The sequence below is a fragment of the Silene latifolia genome, chromosome 3 (assembly GCF_048544455.1).
Source record: "Silene latifolia isolate original U9 population chromosome 3, ASM4854445v1, whole genome shotgun sequence".
In the NCBI taxonomy this organism is placed as follows: Eukaryota; Viridiplantae; Streptophyta; class Magnoliopsida; order Caryophyllales; family Caryophyllaceae; genus Silene; species Silene latifolia.
The window spans coordinates 116,852,239-116,859,260 of record NC_133528.1 but is presented as its reverse complement, the minus strand read 5'-3'; positions in this window follow the sequence as shown (position 1 = coordinate 116,859,260).

Sequence of the window (7,022 nt, the reverse complement as noted above, 5' to 3'; positions counted from 1 at the left end):
ATAAGTAGTCATCCTGAGCTAATGCATAAAGAAGAGATTGGTTGCACATTGCCACACTTAGACCATGTCATTTTCAACTTAATTTCAGCTAAGTTAAGCTAAATTCATTCAGCTAAAGTCATTTCAGTTTTATTGATCTCAAGTCACTTCGATTCAGGTCAGCTCTATTAACCTCACTTGAGCTCAATTCTCTCCAGTTCAGTTCAGTTTCATTCAACCCAACAAAATATAACCTTAATAAAATAGAAAGTGTTGGACAATCCTCCTTTATCTTAGTAAGATTAATATTAAAAAATTTCATAAATTTTACAAATGATTACAATCATTTCAATTTCATAATATGTAACTTCAGGACGGGTTCTCATTCCTTACTCTTCTTTGATATAATACTTATAACACTCCCTAATTACAAGAAGCGACCAAAGCATGGGTAAATAACAGTTATAAAATCAACACCATGGTGTTATTTGTAGAGTAAAATTATCACACGGATTAACAAAAATATAGGTATATATTTGCTATAAAATGCTTTTAAAGCAGCAGTCTCAAGATACATATTTAGAAATTATATTTTGATATTACCCGGCCAGGCCACTCACTTTTAGTAAACAGTTCTTTGGAGAAAAAGTTCAACGATATACACAATTTAGTCTAATTTGCAAGCTTATGAGCCACGTTACTTAGACGTATGGTACAACTATTAGCCAAATAAAACGGAAACTGCGATGAAACAACATAAAAAATGACTTTCATGTAAGATAAATTATAAGGATCATTGTATATGGTACATACCTTTAGCGGAAGCAACAGTCAGATCGTCTGGAGCGTATAATAATAATAAGTAATAAGATGATTAGTATACTAGGATCTTCTCCTCCCTCTTCTAGGTTTTCTTTATGTTGACAATCAATGGGGCATGTCAACCCAATAACCTATTTATATAGGTTAGAGGTATTCTAGACAGAAAGAGAGACCTAGCCATAATAGAAAGCGTATTTGGGCCCCCATCAGTCAGCGCCCATCGTATAATAAATGACCCTACACTTATCAGTACCATCACACTATGTACTTAACTTGTATCGACCGAGACCCTAGGCCCAATGGATCATATAACTTTAGTGGGCTTTACCTATTACATTCAACCCGTTTTCACAAATAAGAAAACCGACTAATGGAAGTCCAAATCCAACATTCTCCCACTTGGGCGACATTGTTGGTTTTATTAAAATATTTTGTTTCAAGAAAACATTTCGAAAACTTTTATTTTGTAAAACGACTCTCGGGTTGAACAACATGGCCATATAAACATCTCAGTTAACAGAACTCGGTCCAATAAGCAATTTAATGTGAATCATAGCGGACATAGTACAATTAAGTCATACAAGACCTTCCATGATCACAACACCAAAAGCTTACCGACATGAGTCCCAAGTGTGACAAAGTGTAGTGTGGTTTTAGCATAATAGATCCAAACTTTAAGATGAGCATGCTTAACCACATTCGGTCACAGTCTCAAACAAGACTCACTTGTGAAGAAGTATTCCCCTTATTTACCTCAAAAGGTAAATACCACTTAAGGTATATTAGATATTAAACCACCCAGTAAAGGGTAAATACACCAAAACAGGCAATGGCTAAACCGCCAACATCCATTAAAGGATAACTCCACCCACCAATGGGCAAATGCTTTAATGCAGAACATCTCTTCACGAGACAAGAATTGAACCATAAAAATAATCATAGATGCATTAAGCTTATATTTAACATGCATACATTTAGTGAGAATTAAAACATCAACCTTATTACTGAAAACATATATACAGTATCTCAAGTACCAAAATATCTCAATTACAACTCCCACTAATTCAATGCATCATAAAACTCATATCTTTAACATACTTTTCAAAACTCAATAACAATGAGTGCTTTAGTCAATGGGTCTGCAATCATCTCCTTAGTTTAAAAGAGACCCAAACTCGATATTTCCAAGTTCAACCCATTCTTTAACTTTATGAATTTTCAAATCAAAAACTTAGATTTGCCATATTTTACATTCTTCTTAGTGCATAAGACTAAACCCCTATTATCACAACTAATAGTGATAGCTTGTGTGATATGAAGAATGACCATAAAGCTATAAATGTAATCTCTCAATTTCTTGACATGATGAGTGGATGTATAACAGGCTGTAATCTTTGCCTCCATAACAAAGGTAGACAACTAGACATATTCTTTCAAGAGATAACACCACCATCTTACATAAAAACAAATCCTATACCGGATTTCACATCATCAAACACAGCCTTGAAGGTCTAATACACACTTCAGTATACATCAAATTATAAACAACACTATCATAAAGAATCTCCTACATAGTGTTCTCATCAAGTATACTTTAAGGACGACATTCATTCTTACTTAAATTGTCACTTTTAGATATAAGAGTTACACCAGGTTATTCAACATTATTTCTCCCTTAAGATAATCCTAGCTAACATTCTGTTAGACATGTCACACACAATCTTAATACCAAGCACAAAACATTCTTCCCCCAAATCGTTCATGTCGAAGACAATGAAAAGATTTGCTTTTGTGTCATGCAACAAACCAAGATCATTACTACCAAGTAAAATATCATCAACATAAAGAACAAGGAATATCAATTTAATATCCTCCCACTGATCTTGTAATATATGCAAATATCATTAACATTTCAACAAGTCCATTAGACTTCACAAACTTATAAAACTTCATATACCACTGACAAGAACCTTGTTTCAATTCATAAATTGATTCCTTCAATTTACATACATATGTTCTTTAACTTTCTCAACAAAATCATTCAAAACAGAACAATGAGAATATCCATTTTAGTATAACTTTAAATCATGAACAGTGAAAGACCTAAGAATCCTTTGAAGTAGTAGGTGAAACTGTTTCATTTAAATTCACACCTTCTCTTTTAGTATAACCCTCTCTCCTTAGGTTTCTTAACAACACCTTCAAAATCCAACTTTATTTTAGATATTCACTTTACACCCGATTGGATTAAAAAACAAAACCCACTGGAGTAAGAATTAACTCCTAAACTTTATTATTTATCTTATCGATTGCATCTCATCATACATATATAACCTCTTTTCATTTATCTGCTTGCACAAAATAAATACCTTATTTATAGGTTATAATCTTATCTATTTCACCCAAGTCATTATCAACTTCCCGATATATAGACAACAAAATCACCATACTTAAATGCTTAAAGCCTTTTGAAAACACTTTAAAATGTGCAACAACATACGAGTTATGTGAAATAGCATTACTGGTCATCATACTTCCCCCATTAGAAAAAAAAAAAAGAATAAATATTTTTCTAATGCATAAATAAAAGACCAACAAACTCATGATGAGACAAATGAGCCTTCTATTACAATAGCAGATTTATAAGCCATTCTCTAGAAATTTAACTGTTATATATTCTACAAATCTTAAACTTTAAAATTTACAGGATAAGTAACAAAGAACTTAGGAGTGGTTTTGGGATCAAAATTTTCCAGAAGAATTATAAATATAAATTCTCAACTTAACTGACAATCCCACACCATAAAAAAAAAAAGTTCAAACTTGGCTTTCATCCATCCATAGTTCATAAGACACTTAAAAAAAGTTTTCAGGTATTGGATCCAAGATATATAAGGCAGATTTAAAAGCTTTACCTTAGATCAAATATGTTAATTTGTATCTCGAATCAAACTCCTCACGCTATCTTTATAAGTACAATTACAACGCTCAGTCACGCCGTTTTGTTCAAGAAGACTTGGCATCGTATATTGTCTAACAATAACAAGCTCATAAAACAACTTTAAAAACAACCATCTTTAAGTCATATACAACCATGAATCACCATGTTTAATTTGACACAACAACTTTCCAACTCGGTCTCATCTTTCAGTCTTAATTGTCATACATAACAAGCTCTAAACCTTGACAATAAATACTTTAAACTTAACAAGAGTCTTAGAGTTACTACTTATAAAGTAAACATAACCACATCTAGAACAACCATCAATGAATGTGATATACAACGTCTTTCCACAAATAGTAGTGATTCACTAAAGTTAGTGTGAATATCCTTTAAGAGTTGCTTAAAATTAAGTCCAATTTCACATTTGACAAGTCCATGAATTTTCTCTTTAGAAACATGGCTAAAAATCTTATGCCATAAAATAAAAGAAAATAAAAAATTCTTTGGTCAATCTTCTTTTAGTTCCAACACTCTCAACATTCAAGAAAATATCATGGGAAATCAAATCCAATCCAATTAATACAAATCACCACAAAGGAAAACATTTCCAATCATATGAGAGTTATAAAATAATTCAACCTTTTAATTATAAGTGACCAAACAAAATTCATACATGTCAAAATGCGAAATAGAAATCAAATTTCGTCTCATATACAACACATAAAGAAAATTTTCTAGAGTCAAATAAAAACTTGAACTAAGTTTTAAGACAACTGTTCTTATGAAATCCACATCAACTTTCCCTCCATTCATTTCAAAAACGCTGACTATAACCTTACCTGATGTTTATTTGTTTTGAAACTCTTTAAGGAAAATACTTTTCATAAACAAATGAACCACTATCTAACCATCAAGAATAAGATGACACGTTTATTAATCATGATTTAAAACAAACTGAGGCCAATAAATTACATGTTTTTATTATCCTTGCTAACCAGATTTTGTATTTTAAACACTTTTATCAATTTATGGCCAGTTTGGTCGCAAAACACGCAAAACAAATAGGTAAGTCCAATAGTAATACTAGATTGTTTATTACTCTTAACCACATTACCCTTAGAAGTATGACATGGACTATACTTTTGATAGAGACCAAGTTTGTGCTAAGGGTTAGACTTGTTCTTTTGGAACTTATTCTCTTTAGTGTTCTTGTATAAATGTTACCTGACCTCCCCTTTGAAAATAATTGCTTAATGAATAAGTTCACAACTTCTTACTTTATCTCCTTTTCTTTTTCAATACTCACCCATATACGATAAGTCCATGACAGTCCATGTATCAGTTTGGGGCACTAAGCTATTTTGAAGTGACTCTTTTCTGGGAAGAGAATTAAGAATTTAACCGACAAGGAACAATCTCAACAACGGGTACTTTGTCTTTAGTAAGATGATATGATATGCACTTCATTACTTCTAATCACATCATACATGATTTAAATTAATAAGGCAGTCCATTAATTCCTTTAAATTCCCAGACATCGAATTCTTCAATATCAACATACACAATTTATGTACCAATTCCCACCTATAAAGGTGATAGTCATTTTAAGCTTGAGTACTCTCATGTACGAGTGCAAGAGGTTTGTGCCCAGTTAAGTCGATATATACATATATTAATCAAATAAACCAATGGCCAACTTACCATCACTTTCCACTTAACAAAAGTATTCTCATTTATACTCTTAATAGCACAAATTTCATTGCTCAAAGAAAATTTGTTGACTAAAACAACAGATCAAGGCCACTATTAGCATGATATGAGTATAATTTCTTTATAACTTTACACAAGAATATGCTAGGGGAGTCGCAATATTCTCACAGGAATTCATATTACTCCCTCCCAGTCACTATAATGTTCCCTCTTTCCCAAAACGGATTATTCAAGTAATGTTCCCCTTTCTATTTTTAGAAACTTTTACTCTTATTTTATTCATTTCTCTCTCCTATCACCAAACCCCACACAACTCTTTTACTCCTATTTTATTACTTTCCTTTATGTTTTGACCCCACAATTCTTTATTTAACTACTAATAATTCATCCCTCTCTCCTATCACCAACCCCACACAACTCTTTTACTCCTATTTTAATAATTTTCCTTAAGTATCGTGCCATTATCAAAGGGGAACATTATGACGACTGGGAGGGAGTATATTTTATGCATTCACCTTTGGGCAGAATACACAAAACACAATAACTACCTCCAACAGGAATCATATTATACCTTATGCATTCCCCTTTGGGCAGAATACACAAAACACAATAACTACCTTCAACAGGAATCATATTATACCTCATGCATTCCCCTTTGGGCAGAATACACAAGACATAATAACTACCTCCAAGTAAATAGACAAGGAAATTTCTCAAAAATAAATCACCTTTGGGCAGATAAATTTTCAAGAAATCAAATTATTACACTTGTATTTACTCAACCACTTACTTAAATTAACTTATACAACTTCCCCCTTTGGGCAGGAAATTATAGAACCTAATTTAAGAAGCAAAAACATTCCGAAATCCTTACGAACTATTTTAAATATTAGTAGATAGCCCGCTTTGGCCAAGCTAACCACCACAAAATAAAATAGATCACCGGAACCTTACCCGTAAATGATACTCATGCTATTTACAATCTTATCGTATTAAATATATAACATATAATTAAGCAAACAAGCAAAAGTGTTGCTTACTTTGATATTAACATCAATCATATACATAGTTTGTTCGATTAACAACCACCGACTTTGACGGACTAATTATTTATTGTGCTGTAAGTTTAATAAATTGGACATAATGATTCAACAATTAGAAGCATGGTCATATGGAGTCATTAGTAAAAGTGCATGCAAAATATCTTTGTAACAAGCATATAGTACGACACGTCAAAGCATAAAACTTTATCAAATTGCACAACCACACTCCATATGTTCTAATTAACAGTGTGACAAATCCGAAAACGAATAGCACAGAATTGCCACTAATTAGAATAAAGAGACGACACTTTATCAAGATTTATGAAAGCACGTGATCAATTCTCAATCAACTAACAATTGTAGAAGTCAATCTATAAACACTTGATTTGTCCAAAAAATTGACGTAAAACATGAATATATCATAACGAAGTGTAATATCAGATCATGATGTACTATTATTATCGTTGATTCAACGAAAAATATTATTTGTATAAACCCTAATACAATCCTGCTCTGATACCACA